The sequence below is a fragment of the Camelus bactrianus genome, chromosome 6 (assembly GCF_048773025.1).
Source record: "Camelus bactrianus isolate YW-2024 breed Bactrian camel chromosome 6, ASM4877302v1, whole genome shotgun sequence".
Classification (NCBI taxonomy): Eukaryota; Metazoa; Chordata; class Mammalia; order Artiodactyla; family Camelidae; genus Camelus; species Camelus bactrianus.
The window spans coordinates 83,330,260-83,354,014 of record NC_133544.1 but is presented as its reverse complement, the minus strand read 5'-3'; the positions used below and the strand labels follow the sequence as shown (position 1 = coordinate 83,354,014).

Here is a 23,755-nt window from a genome sequence, read left to right as displayed (position 1 = left end):
GACATCCCCATCCTCTGCAGCAAATCCAGGCAGTCCTTTTCTATCACGGTCTCTTAAGAGTGAGGGACTGTTTCTTATCCCAGGCATATATTAGGTACCTGGTGCATGGAAGGTGCTCGATAAATGTGACTAAATGGAAAGTGTGTGTGTAGCCATTTGCTAAGTGTACTGCAGTTTATTTTTAAAATAACCAGCAAAGTGAAAGATACAAAGAATAAATTAGCAGCAGAGAGAGACGTTAGGAAAGGAAGCAGCCTGTGACTCTGACATTAATTAAATCTACACTATTGGGAAGACTTGCTGTGAAGAGCAGCGCTTACCTTGGGTTGCAAAACTGATTTTGCTGCTTAGGTCGAATTGTCTAGTGGTGATACACCTGCATTTATGGGTCTGGCTGTAGCATTCACATGTCAAGGCATCCCAGGAAGGCTCTGCATGAGCTATTTGGGCAGGTTTCTTAAAGAAGTTTTGCCTGGAACTTGCTTTGCTGATGAAAGTAGTAGTTTACTTCAGGAGCCACAGAATCTAAAAATAGAAGTAAGGACAACTAATTGGGGAGAATCTGTTAAAATAATGAGTACTGCTTTTTTTTAAGGAATGTTAACTAACCAAAAAATACAGGAATCTGGTTCCTTAGCATTTTGAGGAACTCTTTGTTTTCAGACTGTCAGCTTTTAAATACATGGTTAGTATATTTCATTTGTTTAGAACATTCCAGTAAAGTGCATATATGTTTGGTTTGACACCAAGCCATGAACTCTTAAGAGGAACACCAAGTAAAAGTCTGCCATTCTAGTCAGTGAGTTGCCCCACACAGTTTTCCAGTGAACATTTAATGATACTGTTACACATTAACTCTTGTGATATCAGGGAATGCAGTGTAGGCAGTGAGCACGCATTACAGGCAGTCCACCTGATGAAAAGGATTCAGAAGCAAATGATGATACAACATACTCGTACCGTGTTAAACTGCAGGCGCCTGCATTGTGTTGCCCACTGAGTTCCTCTTCAGTACTCTTGACATTCTTCATGCTGCCAAACACCAGAGCCGGTAGCTTTTTGACTCCTAGAGACAGTTTCCCCATTTCTAGAAGAATATACAATGCACGCGAGTTAATGTAAAGGAAAATACCTCAAAGGAACCAATATCCAGGTCTTAACCTCTCAGTTCCTTTGATCACATGTTTTCAAACAGGCACTACCACCTTGTCCCAGAGTTGTGAGAATCCAGTGCTATGTTAATTGTTAGAGCCAGGTATGTTGCATATGTTATAATAACCTTATAAGTTGGTGTCCTCATTTTGCAGATGAGGAACGTGAGACTGTGAAACTGTATAGCCTGCTCCATATGTCACGAACAAGCAGCAGAGCTTAGATTCAGACTCTGGCTCAGTCACTAGCTGATACCCTAAACGGCATCTAGCATATTGGTGCTCAGGATACGTATGTTCATTCATTCAAGGAGAAAAATCTAGTGGTAAAAATGTCCTGGAGAAAAGGATAGATTTCATAGAGCACTTTGACTTGTGACTCTGGACTGGGCACTTTTTCTTACCAGTTCTTCCAGGACTGACAGGTGATCATCTCCTTTAGGTTAAGTACAATTCAGACAGCATTTAATGAAGTGAATGTTTTTTTGAAATTTACTTTCCTTTAAAAAGTACTGCAATACCTATAATTATAGTATAATTGTTGGAGAAAGGGTTCATTTACCCCTGAAATGCATGCTAATCTTGTTATCCAAAATTGATGAGCAATTTCAGTATTTAAAATTTTTGTTTTGTGTCTGCTGTGTGTAAGGCATTGTTTGCCTCATTTAGCAACACAATAATTTGTTATATTTGAGAAATTTGTATCATTTTGAGGTATATTCCTCTAGTTACAGTTCACGTTTTATAGGACTGTTTAAATCTAATAGCTATTGCTCTCAGGCCAGTTCTTAAATTCTCTAACGCTGTCAGGGTTACTGCCAGTAAGAGTTATGTCTTTGTCCCAGGGGCTGGAAGCTCTGATGCTGACAAGCTTCAGGCTTCATCTTAGGTGAGAGGTGAGTTTTGAAGATGTCCAGTGTGTTATTTGATTTGTCTTTCTAATAAGTGATGTGGAAAGGGATCTAAAATCATGTTCTCACAATGCATGAGCACACGTGGCAGTATTTCATTCCCACTGTTACTTAGTGGACCCTCAGAAATACTCTGGGCCCTACTGAGCAACAGCATTCCTTTCTCTTGATGGGAAGTCCCCACTGGAGATTAGGGATCCAGGAGGCTTTGGTCAGAACTGTTGAGGATGAGCTACAGTAGCACCCAGACAGGGCCCTCCAGCCTGATGGCACATGAAAATCTCTGGGGCAGTTTACAGTTATCAGTGCCAGGTCCCTGCCCCAGACCAGTGAAATGAGAATCTGAGATGGAGGCCCAGGCATTGGTATTTTTAAAAAGTTACCAGGTGCGAGAGTCGGAGAAGATGATGACAAAGAGGCACTTGAACTCCCTCCCTCCGGGTGGGCGCTCCGAAACACCTAGCTCTGAAGGCCAGAGAGGCTTGCACCCACACGACTAGCAAACAAAGGAGCAGTTGTTAAAGGGTGTGAGAGCACTTGCTGTGGCTAGCTGCCCTGTGGGCCTAGAGTCAAAGAAGCAGGCAAAAATCAGCAATTTTGCACTTTTTCTGAAAGAGCGTATCTGCGTACTTTGAAACCTGCTGCTTCAGGGTCAGGCTTATACCTTATACCACATATCTAGGTGCTAGCTGTGATCCCTGGAGCTGGGAAGCTGGTGGACACCTCCCCTGCTGTCTCCTTATAGCCACTCAAACTTGCCAGCGTCACCAAGGAAGGAGCTTGTACACATATCTATGCCCAGCTTTGCTGCTGCTTCTAAGGGATGGGCCTGGCTCTGATTGCTAACAGGGCTTGCCTTCATGAGTCCCACAGGACAGTAGCAAATAGAAGCAGTTCTTAATGGGCACAGAAGCACCCCCTAATCTCTGCAGCTACATATGTGGGCCCAGAGCAGAGCATGCAGGCAAAAATGCTTATCTCCCAGCTTCTCCGCTTAGCAACATACTTCCCCAGCTGCTGCCTAACGGTCTGCCTTACAGTCAGTCTGTATCTAGATGCTGGCTGAGATTCTCCATTTTAGGACACTGATTGGTGTTGGCATGCCCTCAACTACTGCGAGCCACTGAGAACAAAGGAGACACCTTGGATAATCCCAGAGGTTTGAGAGAACCAGGAGCCAGAGCCAGGCTGATAGATGAGGCTTATCTCCTACACAAGACCATTCTGTCAAGACTGGGAGAGGTGGCTGTTTTATCTAATGCTCAGAAATCGACAGAGTCAAGGAAAATGAAGAAACAGGAATATGTTTCCAGCAAAAGAACAAGATAATCTCTAGAAAAGGATCTTAATAAAATGGAGAAAAGTGACGTACCTGATAGACTTCAAAATAATGGTCAAAAAGCTGCTGAGGTTAGGGAGCAATGCAGATGGAAAATGAGAGGGTCAACAATGGGAGAGAAAGACCTCTACTCTGAAAACTTTTTATAAAAACATTGATGAGGGAAATTGAAGATGATAGAAAGAAATGGAAAGATATTCCATATTCATGGACTGGAAGAATTAATGTTGTTAAAGTGTTCATGTCACCCAAATCTACAGATTTAATGCAGTCCCTATCAAAATACCTGTGACATTCTTTGCAGAACTAAAACAATCCCAAAAGTCACATGGAACTACAAAATACCACAAATAGCCAAAGCAACCTGGAGAAAAAAGTACAAAGCTGGAAGTATCACACTCCCTGATTTCAGACTATACTTCAAAGCTATGGTGATCAAAAGAGTAAAGCACTGGCACAAAACAGATGTATGGATCAATGGAACAATATAGAGAGCCCAGAAGTAAACCCACACACCTATGGTCAACCAGTCTACAACAAAAGGGGTAAAAATATGCAACGGGGAAAATACAGTCTCTCTTAAATAAGCAGTGCTGAGAACATTGGACTACTACATGTGGAAAAAAAATGAAGTTAGAATATTCTCTCATACCATGTACAAAAATAAACTTGAAATTGTAAAAACCTAAATAAAAGACCAGAAATCATAAAACTCCTAGGAGAAAAAATAGGCAGTGAACTGTTTGACATAATTCTTGGCAAAAAAAAAAAAAAAAATGGTGTGTTTCCTCAGGCAAGGAAAACAGTAGCAAAAATAAACAAGTTTGACCTAATTAGACTTAAAAGCGTTTGCAAAGGAGACCATGAACAAATGAAAAGATAACCTACCAAATGGGAGAAGATGTTTGCAAATGATATAACTGACAAGGGGCCTATATCCAAAATGTATCAAAAACTCACACAATTAACTATCAAAAAAACCTGATTAAGAAATGGCGTGAAGGCTTGAATAGATATCTTTCCAAAGAAGATGTACAGATGGCCAGTAGGCATATGAAAATATGCTCAGCATCACCAAACATCAGGGAAATGCAAATCAGAACCACAATGAGCTATCACCTCACACCTGTCAGAATGACTAATGTCAAAAAGACGAGAAATAAATGTTGGCAAGGATGTAGAGAAAAGGGAACCCTTGTTCACTGTTGGTGGGAATGTAAATTGGTACAGCTACTATGGAAAACAGTATGGAGGTTCCTCTGAATATTAAAAATAGGACTACCGTATGATTTCACAATTCCACTCCTGGGTATATATCTGAAGAACACAATTCAAAAAGATATGTGCACCCTAATGTTCAAAGCAGCACTGTTTACAATAGTCAAGATATAGAAGCAACCTAAATGTCTATCAACAGATGAATGGATAAAGATGATGTGTGGGGGGGTGTATGTGTATGTATGTATGTGTGTATACACACACAATGGAATATTATTCAGCCACAAAAATAATGAAAATTTGCCATTTGCAAAAACATGGAAGGCCCTGGAGGATAGTATCCTAGTGAAATATGTCAGACAGAGAAAGATGAATACCGTATATTTTCACTTATATGTGGAATCTAAAAAATAAATGTTAACAAAACAGACTCAAGATACAGAGAACAAACTAGTTATCAGAGGGGAGATTGTGGGGAGAGGGCCAAAATAGGGCAAGGGGATGAAGAGGTACAAGCTAATACATATAAAATAAGATAAAATAATGTACAGCACAAGGAGTATAACCAATATTTTACAATAACTTTAAATGGAATATAACCTGTAATATATCAAATCACTGTGTTATATACTTGAAACTAATATAACATTGTTAATCAACTATACTTCAATAAAAACAGCCCCAAAAAAACCCAAAAACCAAGAGTTAACATTATAGTGAGGATGTGGAGAAAATGCAACTTTGTGCCCTGTTAGTGGGAATTAAAAATTTAGAACTTACCATATGACCCAGCCATCCTACTTCTTAGTGTCAAAAAGAAGCAGAAGTATGGTGGCAAAGAGGTGTCTGTACTCCCATGTCCCATGTTCATTGTGAATTATTTTCAATAGCCAAGATGTGGAAGCAACCTAAGCGTCAGTTGACCGTGAATGGATCAAGAAAATGTGAATACTCATACACATTGTTATTCAGTCATAGAAAAAGAAAGCCTGTCCTCTTGTGATAACATGCATGGACCTGCAAGGCATCATGTTAAATGAAATAAGCCAAATAGATAAGCACTGCAAGGTATCATTTATATGTGGAATTAAAAAATGAGGTGAAACTCAAATGATAGGAAAGTGCCTGCTGGGGGCAGGGGAATGGGGCAGGAGGGTCTAATGTAAAACATAGCAACTATGGTAATGGTCACATTATTGTCTAATTGAAACTTGCTAAGAGTAAAACTTGTGTGTCACACACACAAAAGGTAAATGTGTTAATTTGATGGGGGAATCCCTTCACAATGTGTGTGTGTATACACACACACACACAAAATTATTAGGTTGAACATTTTAAATATCTTACAATTTTGTCAGTTTTAACTAAAGAAAGCTGGAAAATACTACCAGGTTATTCTAATGTGTTTCCAAGGTTGAGGACTAACATCTATAATATCTAGAATTTCTTAGTTTAGGCAGCTAATACAATGTTGTTTTCAAATAGTGCCTTTTCGTGAGGAATTTTACCAAGCACTCTTAATATATTTCTTTATGTTATCAAGTGACTCTCCCAAAATAATGGACTAATTACCTCTCCTCCAAAACAAAAACAAAAAAACAAAATAATGGAAATATTTTTAGCACAATGCGTGGATAACTTCTGCAGCAGTTATGTAAAATTTCCAAGTACCTAATGACTCCGCTATGATAGTTAACTGGATATTTCTTGAATTTTAAAACAAATTGGGGTTCTAAGATAATTTTTTTTTTTTTGGAGTTTGATTAATATTCCGTCTGGACCAATGTAACCTTGGAATTAAGCAGTGAGGATGGTATGGGCCATTTGCTAGGATCTACGTATTTTATCTTCTTTAATTCCCTCAATTATGAGGGGCCTGACTAAGACTCCTTGACTCCTAAATGAGGCTCTCACCGTATTCTTCACCTTTCATTTGTGCTCCTGCCATGGCGTAGTTTACCACAAAAACTGACACTTACCCACCTTTAAAGAGAGGTTAAGAGGACGTTATAAGTGGAACAGGTTGGGTGTTGTGTCTAAGAGAGGTGTACTGTACCATGTGCAGGAGGACAGAGCTGAAAGATGGAGTATTACTTGAAGCAGTTTTTCATATCCTTGTTATAATTGTATTTGGATTTCCCTGATCATCACTTTGGGGTTCAAGGTCCACTAATTAGATATGAACAAGTACAGTGTGTTAAGCAGATCAACTGTTCAAACTCATTTTGGAATGTTTCCATCACAAAACACAAATGACTAGTTAAAGCAGCATCTTCTAAATTTCTTAGTCTTGAGTTTACAAAAATATTCAAAGACAACTACTTTCTGTCTTTATTCTTGTCTTCCCAGTAAGGAAGCTGTACGGTCATAAAGCAGTGAAACAGGTATTATCTTCTGAAGAAGCAGCAGAGCTGGGGGGCTCAATAAATAATTCATCACTTTCCCACCTCCACCAAAATCTCTTCACTCCAACTGCGAACTTGAAACTGAAGTGTTCAGGTCTAGGACTTTCAATCTGCTCTTAATACTCTTCTCTCTGAAGTGAAAACACGTTGAAAACCTATTTATTACTTCTAAACCAACCTTAAATGTGCTCTTTTTGGATAAAGTAAGTTTCAGATTAGCATTTTGCAAGGTGTTTGAAATTTTAACTGCCATTCTTTCACTTATTCATCCATCTATTCGCTGAATATTGAGCTGAGCACCAGGCACAGCTCTAAACAATGTGCAGATACTGTAGTATAGAGAAATAAATCCCTGAACTTACGGAGTAGTGTGAGAGAGAATGTCCCAGGTAAAGACTGACACCAATCTCAAACAGAAAATAATGCAAGAGTGTGTCAAAGCTTTAAAAGAAGAAGACATTAAAAATCAAAAATCCCCACCTTGATCCAGATATCTTAAGAAATTTAGTGTAAGAAATAATTTTGTGCCAGAATATATATGCACAAAGATCTTTGTATTTTAGCACAACATTGAAAACAAGGACTGGTTAAATAAATTATGGCACAGTATGTAGTAGACTATTCTGAAGACATTAAAAAGATGCTGCGGAAATGTTTCTAACTACATAGAAAGGTACTTATATTGTTAAGTGAAAGTTGGGGGTTTCAGAAACAGACTCACAGATATGAAGAACACACTAGTGGTCACCAGTGGGGAGAGGGAAGGGGGGCGCTACAAGATAGGGGTAAGGGTGTAAGAAATACAAACTACTATGTTACTAAAATTAATAAGCAACAAGGATATATTGTACAGCATAGGGAAATATAGCCATTATTTGTAATAACTTCAAATGGAGTATGAACTATAAATATATTGAATCACTATGTTGTATACCTGAAACCAATGTAAGATGTTAAATCGACTATACTTCAGCTGAAAGGAAAGTTGGGGTTTTGAAGTGGTATAATATGATTCCATGTGAACAGCGGTTCTCGACTGGATGCTGTTTGGCCTTTCGGGGACATCTGTCAATGTTGGCAGACATTTTTGGCTCCTACATTGAGGTGGTACATGTGGTGAATAGAGGTCAGGGATCCTGTGGAAAACCCTACAATGCAGAGGACAGTCCCCCACACCGAAGAATTATTTGGTCCAACAAGTCAATATTGCTGAAGATGTGAAACCCTGCTCTTAAATAATTACATACAGCATTGAAAGGACATAAACCTTTTGGATAAATAGGGTCATAGATTTTTTTTTTAACGTTCTTTTTCTTTGTGTGTTTATTTGGATTTTATTTTAAATGAGGAAGTATTGACTTTGTAATTAGATGCAAAGAGAAACTGTTAAAAATGTGATGCTAAATTTTGGACTCATTATCTCAGCCGGAGAATGTTTTTTCTTAAAGAGTTCAGGCATTTCTGTCTTTTCCTACTGCTTTCTTGGCCTGTGCGCACCTGATTGCCTGTATTTGCGATGCCTCTGTTATTCTGATGGACCTGGTTCACTCCTATAGTATGGGCTAGTTACCTGCCTAGTAATGAGCTATATCCATCCAAGGAAGTCATCTGTTCTGTGCTTTGGAGATCATGTTCTTAGACAACCACGAGTTATATTCTAATAGTCAGAGATCTGTTTCATCTCTCAACACATCCCAGAAAGACAGTGCACAGTAAATGCTTCAGCTGCTGAGAACTCTGGCAGGTACAATCCAGGCTCATCTCCAAACAAGCTAGGGTGGAGTTAATTTTCTGTTTTGGTTGAAATATTGTAGTTACCTCTTTTTAAGCCCACAGAGCACCCTAAACGAGCCTCCAGATTTTACCTGCAGGGAGCCAGGAACAGTGGCATTATGCTGGCTTGTGGAAGTCTGCTGTGGTCTCCGCAGAAACTTTCTCAGGTTACCACCTGGGAGTTTATTACTTTAAATGTGCACGTTTTATTCATGAGAGAATTAACTGTCTCCATTCCTTGATTCAAAGTCCCATCACCTTCGTAGGACAAACTCTGTAAAGTGGGCAGGGCAGATCATATTTTTTCTCTTTCACTGGATTTATTTTTCTAACTAGAGCCTGCATGCCCTGTGCTAGAATAGCTTGTTCAAATTAATTTACCATCATTCTTGTAACATACCCATCCGTGGGGGCCCGTGACTGTGTGTGCATGCCATCTGATCACATTATGTGTTTTCCCCCAAATAAAGACCAGTTATTCCATTAGCGAATGGTTTGTTTCCATGTGTAAGGGCCAGTTTATGATGATTCTATCAACACTTGCACCAAATTCATTTATTTCCCACTTAATCAGTGTTCAAATCGAACTGGGAACACGCAGAACAAAGTACATAGTTCTGCATAATTATGGGAGAACAAATGGAAACCTTACTGCTGATGCACAGGTGGGTTAGGAGATGCTGATAAAAAAAAGTATGTCCAGGAATAAATCCTCTGTAAGCTCTATATTAAATTCCCAATGCCTGCATGATAATTAACTTTTCATTAATTACTTTAAATTTTCTTCCCCTGTGTACAGCCTGGAGTAGAAATCCTACAGATTGAGCAAACTGTGGAGGCACGTCTTGTCATTCTCCATTAACTTGAATCATTAGATTGTTCAGAAAGCCATTTCTTCCTGGACTTGTCTGGGTGCTAAGTTCAGTATTTATAGCTGCCCTTCTGTGCGTCTCTAACCTCCCTTCTCTAAGCCGGTGGTGTTGTCCTGTGCATTTGTCTTGTGGGAAGATGGGCTACCTGGGGAAACAGATTTTAGATTCAAGCTTGTCTGGAAGCTCCCTAGACTAAGAATTGCATTTGCTGCTTTTACTTCCTCAAAACTATTAAGAGGCTGAACAAAGTGTTCTTCAGGCAAGGGATTTTCTGAGCTGTAGTCATTTGTTAACTGCCTATGTTTTTGTCTTAAAGATTTTTTTCTTCCTCCTCAATAAATCGTTGCAAATACTGTTGAGGTCTCACTTTGCACACTGTCACCCCATTTCCCTCCTCCCTCCTCCAGAGAACCACTATTCCAAAGTGGATGTCTCCCTTTCCTGGCATGTCTTTATAATTGCACGTCATTAGTGCATATCCACCACTGATATAGTACAGTATTTTACATGTGATTAAATTCTTAAAAAATGGTGTCATACTGAAGGTATCCTATTATAAAATACATTTTTTCATTAAACTTTTTTTTTAGTTATATCTCTGTTATGCACACATGTAATCCAGTTTATTCATTTAAATTATGTACAATGTTCCATCAGGGGATTACAGCACAATTTGTTATCCATTATCGTAGTGAGGGAAATTTAAACCAGTGTTTAATTTTTCACTATTGCAAACAATCAGTTAGTGAAGATCCTTTTATCTACCATTTTGCTGAGATTTTAGCATGAGAACGTCTGACTGTAAAGCCTGTGCTCTCCCTAACCATATCAAATTGGCTGTCAAGTGATATCCTTCTATTATAATCCACTTAGATTTGGTAGAACCCATTAGTTAAGCATTAAAACTTGGTAATGCCATTTTATTTCCAGATGGGAACCACTTTACTAATTTCATCAGACATGAAGAGTGGATTCAATGTCTAAGCCCAAGATGTAGAATGCCATAAGCCCTAGGCACATGTGGTTGCTGAACAGATGAAGTGTGGCTCGTGCAAAGTAGGATGTAGTCCAGGTGTAAAATATATACCCAATTTTGATGAAAAACAATGTAAAATCTCATTAACACATTTCTGGTATTGCAATGGTAGTATCTTAGATATATTGGTTTAAGTAAAATATATCATTAAACTGATCAGTAAGTACTCACTGAATGGTGATTGAGGGAATGACTGCAGCCTATTCTGCTTCAAGTCATTCCCCAGGGGCTCTGTTAGGAAATGCTGCTCAGACCTTCAGCTCTACTAAAGGACAGATTATTCTTTGACCGAGAACATTACTTCTTAGCGTTTTCCCTCTAGCCTTCTGAATTGTGGACTGAGGTTACTGCAGGGAAAGTTTTCAGTGCACTGGGATTTCAGCATTGGTTTTGTGATGAAACAGAACTTTCCATGGCTTCTTCTACTACTTTGTGAAATATTGTGATCTGACTTCCCACACGGACCACACAAGACCTGAATGAGCTATCCTCGTTGACCTCCCCAAGACCCTCCCCCACTCTGGAAGGGATAGAAAGGCTGGCATGGCCTGGATTGTCTGGACTGCTTGAAACAGTAACTTGGGAATAAGGGTTATGGGTTTCCTTGGGTCAACTTTTGACGACTGTGGCTCTCAGTGTGGAGGAAGTTGCCTTGGAAAACAGTTCTTTAAAAAGACAAGCTGCTCTTTTGGGAAGCGGTGATCTAGAGAAAGTGGTATACGTTTACCCACGTGCTGCTGCAGGACTCATTTTTGACAGCTTTTATTTGCCCAAGACTCTGGTATGTTGGAGCTTTTGCCCACAGGGGAAAAAAAATGGATAACCTTCCCCAAATGCTATTGGAACTTGCAGCCTCAGAAAATTATTATGGAGTTACTCAGGCTCTCATCTCAAACCCCCAACTGCATACATACTGGAGACAGAGCAAGGATAGCGGAAGGGCTGGCTAACTTCCCGGAGAACACTACTGTCACCTTGGTTTTGAGAGTAAAACAGACAAATGAAGTTGGGGATTTCAGGGCTAATGACTGACTTCAGCCAAAGGCACTTTGGACTTTTTTTTCAAGATCAGAAAGATTCCACTTGGGACAAGGAAGCTCCTTGATCTAGTTCTTAAAAATCACCCCTCAGTCCAGGCACCGAGCAGAATGGAAAACTGAATTGAAACTGTGAAGCTGAGGTACAGTATTCAAATGTACAATTCAGGAGTGCTGTCACCAGAGGGTGATGTAGCAGACTCCAGCCTCTGTCCCCCAACAAAGATCAGCAGTTAAGACAGCTTGCCATGAAAAGGAACAGGTCTGAGAGCTCTGGAATCCTCTTAAACTTTAGCAGCACAGTGGAACCAAAAAATCTGAGAATAACTGCACAAGAAAGGAAGGAAGACAGCTTCATCCTGTGTGTGCATCATCCCATCCCCAAGCCAGCACTGCTCAGCACCAAGAGCGACTTCCCAGGTAGGAAGCATTCTCCTCCCTCGGAAGAGGGTGCACAACCAGATTCCTCAGCCTTCCAGGCACTGTGTGAAGGTCCTCCTTCAGTTTCACACCACTCCAATCAGCAAAGCTGAGGCACACAGAGATGGCTAGGATCCAGGAAAAGCAGAGGCTGCCAGGAGCAGCCACACAGCAGGAGATCGTGGTTTCCAGTGGTTTCCAGATCAACCTGGCAGCTTTCCCCACTAAGAAACCAATGGCCAGCATAGCTGCCGTGGACCCACTGCAGATTTCACCAGTGTGTGCTGCAAAGGTATTCACACTTGCTGATGCCAGCTGCCTGAATCCTACAATTCAAACTCCTCCCCAGCTCCTGCCGGAGCCCAGGCTCTACTGGTCGCCAGGCTTGTGTGGTACCCAAGTGCAGGACATCAGCCTAGATTCTTGCAGCTGTGTGGACACTCAGAGTGAGTCCCTTCAGTTGTGCGCTGGCTGCTGCCACACTGCACATGCCCGAGGGGCGCGGTGCAGCCAGGGGAGAGCACACCAACGGCCAATCCCGCCCCTGCCTGCACACACACACGCACACTTGGGCTGTCTTCTGTCGCTTGCTTGCACTGTACTCTATGCAGCTAGCCCTTCCAGCTGTGCACCTGTACAGCCCTGTCCTGATCCCTGTAACTGGCCACCGTGGCTGTGCACCAGTTGTGAGATGCAACAGCCAAGGGAGTGCATAACTATTGCCAGGGCACCTGCAGCTGCCAGCATGCCTGTAGTTGGCCCCAGACTTTCTGCCTGCTCTGGGCCCCACTCACTACACAGGCACCTGCAGCTGGACCCTGCGGCTGAGTGTGTGCATACCACCAGCTCTGGCCACCACTGCTGCCTGCCCTGGTCTCTAGCTGCTGGACTTGGAGACACTGCTAAGGACCCCAGTAGCCCTTGCAGCCACTGTGAACACCCACAGGGCTCACCAAACTGTAGTTGTTGATGTTGTGGACCTGAGGAGCCTCAGTAGATTTATCACAGTCCCTTGGATGCAGTATTACCACCCCCACCTCAACACTTGGCACCTTGCACACTGGACCTGGGGTCACAATATGCTCCAATATGCCCCTACCCACACCTTACACCTCTGTGACACATAACTAAACTGAGGTTCACAAGAGTCCAACAGACTTCCTCAAGATCACATATCCAGCTAAAGGCAGAGTGCTCAATACTGTTTGTTTTGTCTTCTCTACATCTTTTTTGGTACAACCAGCAAATGACACCTTCTGCTTTGGCCTGGACCAGTTTGTCCATGACCCAGACTTTCAGAAAATGTGCTGGATTTTCCTTGATGGGCAGTTCCAGCATGTTACAGTGTTTAGAGGAGCAGCTAGAGGCTAAGAGTAGGAGGAGAGTGACTCTGCTTCTTTCCAACAGGAAGAGCAGACAGTTTCAGCTGTAATGAAGGTAACTATTTCCCCTTGACAATCTTTGTTTTGTAAAAAGAGAGCCCATTTGGCTGCAGCCTTGTGCAGGGCTAATTATGGCTTGAATCAGTTGTGCTTTTGGTGGATAGTTTATTGCCCCAAAATTATGCTTGGGGAGTTTTAAATGACCATAATTTCTCAAAGTACCAGTAAGTGGAAAGTGAACAAATCAAATTCCAATTAATTTTATGTATCTAATATTGCAATGATTTTTTTTAGTCAGAAAAAAATACGTTTACTCAGAACATAGGCATATAGGAGAATGGGCAAAGACAGTGATATTAGAATTAATGTTTTATGTTTCCTTTATTAATATTTCCTGCATCAAAAGATACTCACTAGGCACTATTTCCTATGAATGATACTTATGAGTAGGACAGGTATTCCTTATTTTTAGAGGGCTCTTACTTTGTTTTCCATTTGTAAGGCTACCTTTGAATTGAGAATTCCTTTCTCCATTTAGGGCCTATTTGCCATTAGGGCAATCAATGTTTTTCATCTAAGAAGGGGCACTTGTTGCAGTAAGCACTGCCATGGGCCTTGGGGAAGTGTTTAAGATAAAACAGTATTCATGACTCTCTCCATTTCCTCAATACCAAGAGCTGGTTCTCATTGGGTATTCTGCCAACAGCACAGGCGGGAACTGGACCCTCACTAGCTGAGTCATTTGATCTGAACTAGGCTTCAGACTTTCTCTCCCGGTTCATGACTTTATGGAGTAACTTGGAAAACTTCTCTTACTAGGCTGATTCTCAGAGATCTGGATTCTGCTTGTGGGTTGATCTGGCGGGGACATTGTTCACAGGAACCTCAAGTATACCTCTGGGTCAACTGAATTATGCGGAATATTCACTCAGTGGCAGAAAGCATCTTAACTGAGAGTTGCGTGCCAAATCACGGTCCGGGCGTGAAGCCAGGTCTTGGAGCTGCAGAATTAGTCTAAGGACCAAGGGATGAAATGACACTATAACCAAGAAACAGAGTCAGAAGCTGGGAGACTGGAAATAATTTGGTAGTGGAGTAGGAGGTGGATTGGGATGTGTATGTCGCTCAGGATAGAGGTCACGGATAAGGAGAAACTCGGGAAGCCTGTAGAGACATCTTAAAGAAGAGGGTACCTGTTCTGTTCAAAGAAAAGGCTAATTGCAATGAAAATCTTTTTTTCTAAGGAGAAGGTTGAGAAACACTTCCTGCATGGGCTCAGCAGTGGGCATCAGCAAGTAGCTGATGGGAGACGCTGCTTAAGATTAAATACAAGAGAGTCAACTTGATGGCAAAGCCAAGGTCCAGGTAAACACTGAAAGAAGTGAGCCTATGTGTTTGTTTTTCAGGTCCTGTGAGTGAGATCTGAAAAACCAAGCAGGGATTTCATTCCCTAATTAGGTTTGAGACTTCTAGACAAAAATTCGCCAGATTGGAGTTGCTCTGCAATACATGTTCGATCGAGTGGTTTCGATTTTCAGTGGGGCAGACAGCTGTCTCTCCACTGACTGCCTCCTCAGCGCAACTTCCCACAGCCCAGGGTGATGAGCGCATACCCCTTTAGGCCACAGGAGCAGGCTTTTGGGCATTCATGCCCTGTGACCTTGGGTAATGTAATCTCCAGCTCCTCATCTGTGGGAGTAACAGTGCCCGTCTACGTCCCTGGGTCATGTGACAAACACCCACAGCATCCTGCCAGCCACAGTCAGGGCTCACTAGATGTTAGTCTCCGTTCTTCCTCCTTCCCCCAACATGGGCTGTGAGAGCAGGGGGACCAAGGGACCGAGCAGGTGGGCTTTCTGGTTCATATTCTAACCCCTTACCTAGTGCCAGGGCTCTTGTGAGCTCCCCAGACTAAGACGATGAACATTCCAGATTTGTCCATAAGGAGCACCTAGAGACCTCTAAGAAGATACATGTATTTATACATAATGTATGACACACTGCTGAAGTCATTTGCTGTGTGCCTTTGGACCATATTTCAACTGAAAATGTGCATCCTGAAAAGTGATCCCCTTTGGGGAAACTGAGGCAACAATAAAGAAATCCTCAGACCATTCTACAGATGTGTGGAGTGATTGAGGTGATCGGCACACTTCTTTGTGGGGCTCATCCTACAAGCTTGAAAACTTAATCAGCTCTGACCACTGCTGCCAACCTACAGCAAGCACACAGCTCTCAGTCTGGACCCTGCCTGCCAGCCTGGACATAGTACTTTTGCTGCACAGAGGAGGTGGGAGAATCTGGGCTGTGGATGGCTGAGGGAGAGACAGCCTGTTAGATACGGCACAGGGAGGTGTGAGGCCGTCAGGATGAGGAGTGTGGGAAGAGGAACACCGCAACACTGCCTCTAATAAAACAGCACTGAAAGGCCTGCTGGGAGGCACACAAATGGAACCACGTTGCGTATGGAAACCAGAGACAGGATCCGGAGACATCGGGAGGGGAGAGAGTGCAAACAGCACCGGACTGCTTGCCTTCTTTGCTGCTTAATAGCAGTCTGAAAATCATTGCATCTTTCCACACCTCAGTTGCTGCCTCTATAAAACAATAAAGCTTACTCTGCCTACTTCTGAGGATGCTGTTAAGATCAAAGGAGGCAACGTATATAAGTGAAAAATTTGAAGCCCTCAACATGTCAGGTGTTAGCTTTTCATGTGAGGCCAAGAAAGCCAAAAAACAGCACTTAATCCAGGTGTCACAGGGATGGTGACTGAGGTGTTGAACATGGGCCTGGAGATTTACATGAATTATCGATAATCTTTACAACTCAGAATTCGGTGTTTTTATCCCCATTTTACCAATGAAGTTAAGTGCTTTGTTCAAGGAACTGAATTTAACCCTTTTTCTAGAGATGGTGTTCTTACGACCTCACACACCACCTCCCACCCCCACCGGCCCCCAGTTCTTCATACATTCAGTCTGTCAGTGTGGGGAGTCTCAAGTATGACTCTTATTTTTAAGCTTTCCATTCTTCCCAACTTAGTACTCAACCCTGTGATTCCCCTCCTTAGAAACGCATGCAGGTTTTGACCTAGCAAATCTGTTACAAAAACCAGTCTGGAGACTGGCCTCCCCATGTTGCTGATCCTGTGAGTTCTAACCATGCAGGATTCAGGTGTCCTCATCATTGCCCTGGGGGCAGCTTGGAAGGCCACCTGTGCAGAGTTCCCTTCATACACCAAAACCCACAGTAGCTTCAGCGAGGCTAAGGCTGGAGGAGAGAGGGAGGGTGCATTTCATGCCCGTGTTTTTGTTTTACTTTTGCTGTAACAAGTCACCACAAATTTAGCAGCTTAAATCAATACAGACGTATTTTCTTACGGTTGTGTAGGTCAGAAGTCCGACAGGGGTCTCACTGGACTAATATCCAGGTGTCAGCGGGCCTGCATTCCTTTCTAGGGGCTCTAAGGAGAGTCTTTTCTTACCTTTTCCAGCTTCTAGAGACAGTCCTCATTCCTTTGCTCATGAACCTTTTTCTCCATCTTCAAAGCTGGCAACTCCTTGACTGTTTTCCAGCGAGAATGTTTCTCTCGGACTGACTCAGGCAGGAAAGGCTCTCTCCTTGTAAGGATTCACGTGATTAGATTGGTTCCGCCTGGGTAATTCAGTCTCCTCTTCCCATCTCAAAGTCCTCAACTGTGATCACATCTGCAAAGTTCCTGTTGCCATATACGGTAGCGTATTCACAATTCTGAGGACTACAATGTAGACATCTTTGAGGGGCATCCTTCTGCCTGTCACGATCCTCATTCAGATTACAACTGGCATAAACAGGTATGTGGACAGACACCACTGACTATTGGTAAACATACAGCTGAGTAATTAGAGGAAGCAGAAGTGTGTGGGAGTACTGGGGAGTAGCTGACTAGCCCGCGTACTGTGACTGTTCAGTACGCATTGTCATCTGAATGTTTTATAGAGGAAATGGATGGAGTCGGTTAATATGGGGAAACATTGACTGGGAGTCAAATAGAATTTCTACTGCCATTTGTTCAGCAGAGCAGGTTTGGGAAGCTGAGTGTGATAATGTTGTCAGGAACCTGAGTGCTGGTGTTTTAGCCCCTAGGGACAAAAACAGTGAAAAACTATCACTTATATGTGGAATCTAAAAAAAAAAAAGGGACAAATGAACTTACCCACAAAACAGAAACAGACTTACAGACATAGAGAACAAACTTATGGTTATCAGGGGATAAAGAGGGTGGGAAGGGATAAATTGGGAATGTGAAATTTGCACTTCTTGGGGAGTGATGGAAATGTTAGCTATCTTGAATGAAGTGGTGGTTTCATTGGTGTATACGTTTATCAGAATTCATCAAAGTGTCCATCTGAAATATGTGCAGTTCACTGTGCAGGAATCATACCACAATAGAGGTGTTAAAAAACAAACCAAAAAAACCTATCCCTTAACCTGATATAGAAGTGAAGTAAGAACACATTATGGCCTCCAGGGCTGGGCACCCGTTGATTCTGAGGTGTTCTCACCTGGCTGGTTACTGAAGGCAACTGATATGGGAGGAGAGAGGAACAGGAATAAAGAGATCTTAAAAATTTGAACTTGGCTCAATATTTCTTCTCTGCGAAGATGTCTTCTTCCTTCTCCTCAGCCAAATATTTGAACATTTTCCAAGTTCCCAATGCTCCATGTATTTGTCTCACTCGTAGCTCTTATAACATGGGGTTATAATTATTTGGTTTGAGACTCGGACTGGGTGCACCTTGAGGACAACCTTGTATCTGATTTACTGTTGCATCCCAGGATCTGGCTTAGTGTCTGTTACAGAGTGAGGGAGTGAGGGCGCACCAAGATTTGAAGGAACGAATGATGAATGCCCACCCTCTACATCCCCTTTTCCCCGGAATAGCTATTTAGGAGGACTGACATGCATGGTCATTAGCCAGGGTCACACAGGGTCCTACAAAGAAGCCAAGGGTCCCACTTAGTGCCTTAGAAAGGATAGAAATGGTGCTTGGCAATTGCAGGTTTAAGTTAGGACCAGCTTTTACTGTTGGCAAGGGAAGGGCTGTCTTCCAGATCAGTTCTGCCAGGGATTGTAGGGTTCTGTTGTGCTGGCTGGTTTTCATTATGTCTTTGATTGGTTTAAAAGCAGATTCAAGTTGACTAGTGCAGCAGAAACTGGTAGAGCTAATTGCCCTAGAGGCAGCCGGCAAGATTACTGTGTAATGATGCAGCCGTGTAATCCTTTTAGACGTAGTAGTGCTAGTTGTGGTGATTTGCAATGATCAGATAAGCCAGTGGAACACCTAATGCCCTTTTTTTTTTCAAATATGTTTAATGAAGTAGACAAAGCATCATGTAAGTTGAATTAAACAGAGCTGCTTTAAAATGTGTTTACTGTTTTTTTTTAATGAGTTATTTCAGTTATTTTTTTAATCAAATTATTTTGCCAGTGGTGCAGACCAGCTCAGACTATTGTTCACAGAGCTGGGATGGACTGTAGTTGTGAGGTATGAGTAGTAACCTTGTCACAATTGCAGGTTTGTCACTAGATATCATTTCTTCTACCACTTTTTATCTAAATTTGTAAGTAGTCTAAACTCATTTTGGAAGCCCTTTGCAAAGAGTCCAAGTGTGTTTAGTGTGGTCGGGAGGGGTGTTCTCTGCTGCACGGTAGAGAAGTCAGTGGCAAGTGCCATGTAGTTTTACCACCATTCTCAGTCTGATTGCCCTCAATTCACTTGAATATTTCTCTCAGGTTGGTTAATGCTATTTTATTTTGGCCTTGTGATGTGTGATTTATATGCATTCTCAGAATATTTTGGTCTCACGGTAGTTCTGAGTCAAATGCAGCAGGAAAGGAGGAGAAATAGCTTTGCTTTTGCAATTTGCCTTCTTAATCAACATTTACGATTAAGAAAAGTAGAAGAAATCACAAGTGACTCCCTGGAATTTGTCCTGAAACTAAACCTTTTGATCTTTTGGAGAGATCTAAATCTGAAAATTACCTGCAGCAGCAAAATTCTACAAAAAGTGAGGTGGTGATTATGTGTATTAGTCAAAGTCCTCCAGAGATACAGAACCCATAGGATAGATATAGATATTTATACATTTATCTAGATGTATATCTATAAAGAGATTTATTATAAGGAATTGGCTCATGCAATTACAGAGGCTGAGAAGCCCCTAGATCTTCAGTTAGCAAGCTGGAGACACAGAAAAGCTGCTGTGTAGTTCCAGTCCCAAAGCTGGCGTGTAGTCCTAAAGGCTCGAGACCCCAGGAGAGCTGGTGTTGCAGTCTGAGTCTGAAGGCTGGAAAAGACCAATGTCCCCAGCTCATTAATTCATGAGGGAGAAGTTCCCTCTTGCTCAGCCTTTTTGTTCTATTCAGGTCTTCATCTGATTGGATGAAGCTCCTTCCACATTAGGGAGGGTAGTTTGCTTTGCTTAGCCTATCAATTCAAATGGTAATCTTATCCAGAAACACCATCAAAGTCATAGGAAGAATAATGTTTGACCAAATGTTTGGGCATCTTGTGGCCCAGTCAAGTTGACATAAAATTAATGAAATACTTCTCATCCATAAAAAAGAATAAAATAATGCCATTTGCAGCAACATGGATGGACCTGGAGATTGACATTCTAAGTAAGCCAGAAAGAGAAAGTAGAATTTGATATGATATCACTTACATGTGGAATCTAAAAAAAGACACAGATGAACTTATTTACAAAACAGAAACAACTCAGACAGAAAACAAACTTGTGGTTACCAGGAAGGAAAAGGGGTGGGAAGGGATAGATTAGGAGTATGAGATTTGCAGATACTAACTACTGTATATAAAATAAATAAACAAGTTTCTACTGTATAGCACAGGGAAATATATTCAATATCTTGTAGTTTAATGAAAAAGATATGAAAAGGAATATATGTATGTATATGTATGATTGAAACATTATGCTGTACATCAGAAATTGACACATTGTAAACCTACTATATTTCAATTAAAAAAAAATCTACATGGTATGCAAGAAAGTGTTCTTCAAGAATCCCTTTGATTCTGCCAGAATTTGGTTCTATAAAAATTAAGAACCTCGGGTGACACAGATTCTTTTTTAGAACAGAAAATAAGCATAGATCTCTACTTACCCACTTGTCAATTTTAACTGATGATCAGACATTCAGTCAAGAAAAATAGAGATGACAACTTTAAGACATAACTACAGCAAATTTAAGTTTGCTTTTTAAGATAAGAAGGCAGCTGTCAGGTACCACTTCTGGGATGGTGGTGTGATGAGCAGTGTGATAAATTCTGTGGAAGCCAGTGGCTTCACATGGAGCTCAAGCCTCCTTGCATTGAGATCTTATTGCCTCTTCCCAGAGCTCTGCTGTCCTAGAGGTTGGAGGGTGTTTATGTCTTCCCTTGAGCGAGGTAGCCATCTGGCATGCAGCTTTTGTGCAGCTCTGCTATGGTGTCACTGCAAAACTATTACTTCATTCAGTGCGTCACCCTGGATTGCCTTTACCTTTTATGTTACTTATAAGTGAAAAGAAAACATACATTATTTATTACAATTCAGAAAATGCTTCTTAACTGGGTTTGTGTTTGCAGCAGTTGTGGAAATGTAATGGAGGAGCAAGTGTTTGCTTTGTAAAAAGTCTCTGAGAGTGAAGTTAAATCCTGGGCCATCAAGTCTCTTCTGAGGTGAGGGCACTGTTTCAGGATTTAGTGAGGCCTTTGCCAATGCTGAAGGGCATGAACTCCACCCAGATGTTCACCATAGTCTGGTTTCAGCATTTCTGTGATGAATCTCTGGACCAACCTAGAAGCCAAACTCAGAATCTCTTTAGGGTTAATAGGAAAAAAAAAAAAAGAAATCTTTCTGATTGTATAAAATAATCAGCAATTCAGGTAAAAAAAATAACTTTGTAGGAAAGGTGGAGGAGGAGATTTGTGTCACATACCTCATCACAACAACTTAAAAAAAATTCCCTTTGGACCTATTTGTTCTCTGCCAAAGCCCTTTCTAGGTTGCTTTGTCTCTGTGGGTTTGTTTCGTCTTTCCCTTTTCTGGGCAGCATTTGGTCTCTTATTTTGAGCTCATTGGTGGCTGTCACCCAGGCTCCTTATTGTTAGCCTGGCCATTAGAATTAGGCCACTAGTACTAAATGTTATCCCTTCTATCCTGATTGTCTTTTCAGCCCAACTCAACAGTGCCTTGAGATGGAGGAGGGAGTCCCCCATACTCCAACTCTTTATTTAACATCTCTCAAACTGAGAGCCTTGCTTTACCTCTTAGTGTGTCAGAATATCCCTACCCCTTGTACTCATGTCGACTTACTCTTCCAGTTTCTTAAAATGTCGTCTCTTCTATAAAATCTTCCACAAGTGCCCTGGGACCTGGATTAGAAGAGTATGAGTGATGCCATCAGGGAAGTGCTTTTAAAATGTTCCTCCTCCCTGACAGTTAAGAAGCAATGAACTGAGTCTGAACCACCTGGACTTGGGATGAGAGCCCCCAGGACATGTGATGAGAACCAAGCTGCCTTTGCAAAATCAGAACATCTGGTGGTTTGAACACCTTGCATCCTCCATACTCGGCTAGACGTGCTTCTGATCACCCTTCTTTTTTTTTTTTTTTGTGAGATAGAGATGTTTCTACAGCCACTGTTGCCAGTGTCATTGCCATACACCATCAAAATGGACCAGAGAACTTGCTGACATGGCTGTGCGGCTTTTAGATGCTGCCACCAGCTTTTAGAACATCTGTAGGAAGAGGCATCTCCATTAATGACTTTAAAGTTCAAGTCAAGCTTAGAAGCTAAAAACTCTTGTGATCCAGGTTTTACAATTAAGCAGCTGGTAGTTCACAGGTATCTTGGCAGAGACCCAAGGAACCTGCTCAGTGAAGACTGGAGAAGCAGAAGTTCAGACCTGAGTTTGCCTAATGATACTGATGATGAGTGTCTTGATCTTGAGGAAGATGAGATAAGACATATAGCTCCAGGAATATGGCTTTGAAAAAGTTCTTAAAATTCTTTAAAGAAGAGGGTATACTTAAAAATTTTAAATATAATTTTAAAGGTTATTTTCCATTTACAGTTATTACAAAATATTGGCTTTATTCCCTGTGATGTACAAAATACCTCCTTGAGCCTATCTTATACCCAGTAGGTTGTGCCTCCCACCCCACCACCCCTGTATTGCCCCTCCCTCCTCACTGATGGCCACTGGTTTGTTCTCTATGTCTGGGAGTCTGCTTCCTTTTTGTTATAGTCACTGGTTTGTTGTATTTTTTAGATTCCACATATAAGTGATACCATACAGTATTTGGCTTTCTCTGTATGACTTACTTCACTTAGCATAATGGAAGAGGGGCTACTTTTTAAAGGTCCTTAACAAAATAGGTTTAAAGATAGTATTTTTCCTATGTAAATATATTTCATTTCTGTCTATTAAAGTATAAGATTGAACTATGTGGAATTGCAGTCATTCAGCTGTTTTTAACTTACCAAAATGGCAATTCCATGTAGTTCCTAAAAGTCTTACGGTGATTCTGAAGGGTTAGGAGGTGCTCTGAATGCTCTCTGTGTTGAAGTCACCGAGGTCCCGCTTTTTGGCCTCTCCTGATTTGGTGTGGAACACACTGAGTGTCTCATCTCCAATTACCAGTTGCTGCCATGAACTACTGTTGCTACAATACACTAGTTGGAACCCAGTGAAAACAAGAATAATAACAACATTAATATGTGTATATTTTTTAACAGGAAGTTCCAGGCACTCTTCTTAGTGTTTTACCTTTATGAATGTACATTTAGACCAAACAACATCCTTACAGGGATAATTATGGAATTCTCTTTTTTACAGATGAGGAAACTGAGGTGCACAGAGGATAAGTAATTTGCCTACCATTTCACAAGTAGTGCATGAAGGAGTCAGGGTCTGCACCCCACAGTGTGTATCAAGAGCCCGAGCCATCCTGCACTGTGGTTAGTACATGGCCGTACGCTATGCTCTCTCCACTGCAGGAGTCTAGTAAGCAGCAAATGGGGACTGGATTAAGGCAACAGCAGTTGGGACAGAGATGAGGGGATTGATATGACAGCTATTCATAGAATTGACAGGATTTGGTCCTAGATGTAGCAGGAAAGGGAAGGAGAGAGCTGAGGATGATGGGTCCCAGGTTCCTGGCT

The 23,755-nt window shown here is 41.6% G+C and overlaps 1 long non-coding RNA gene across 1 annotated transcript; it reads right to left on the bottom strand.

Annotated features, from left to right (window-relative positions):
• Positions 1 to 392: 392 nt before the first annotated feature.
• On the bottom strand, positions 393 to 17,293 carry LOC141577973 (uncharacterized). Its single transcript, XR_012507677.1, has 3 exons — positions 17,030 to 17,293; positions 961 to 1,087; positions 393 to 525 (listed from the first exon to the last, which is right to left on the bottom strand). It is a non-coding gene; the product is annotated as an uncharacterized LOC141577973 (long non-coding RNA).
• Positions 17,294 to 23,755: the final 6,462 nt, after the last annotated feature.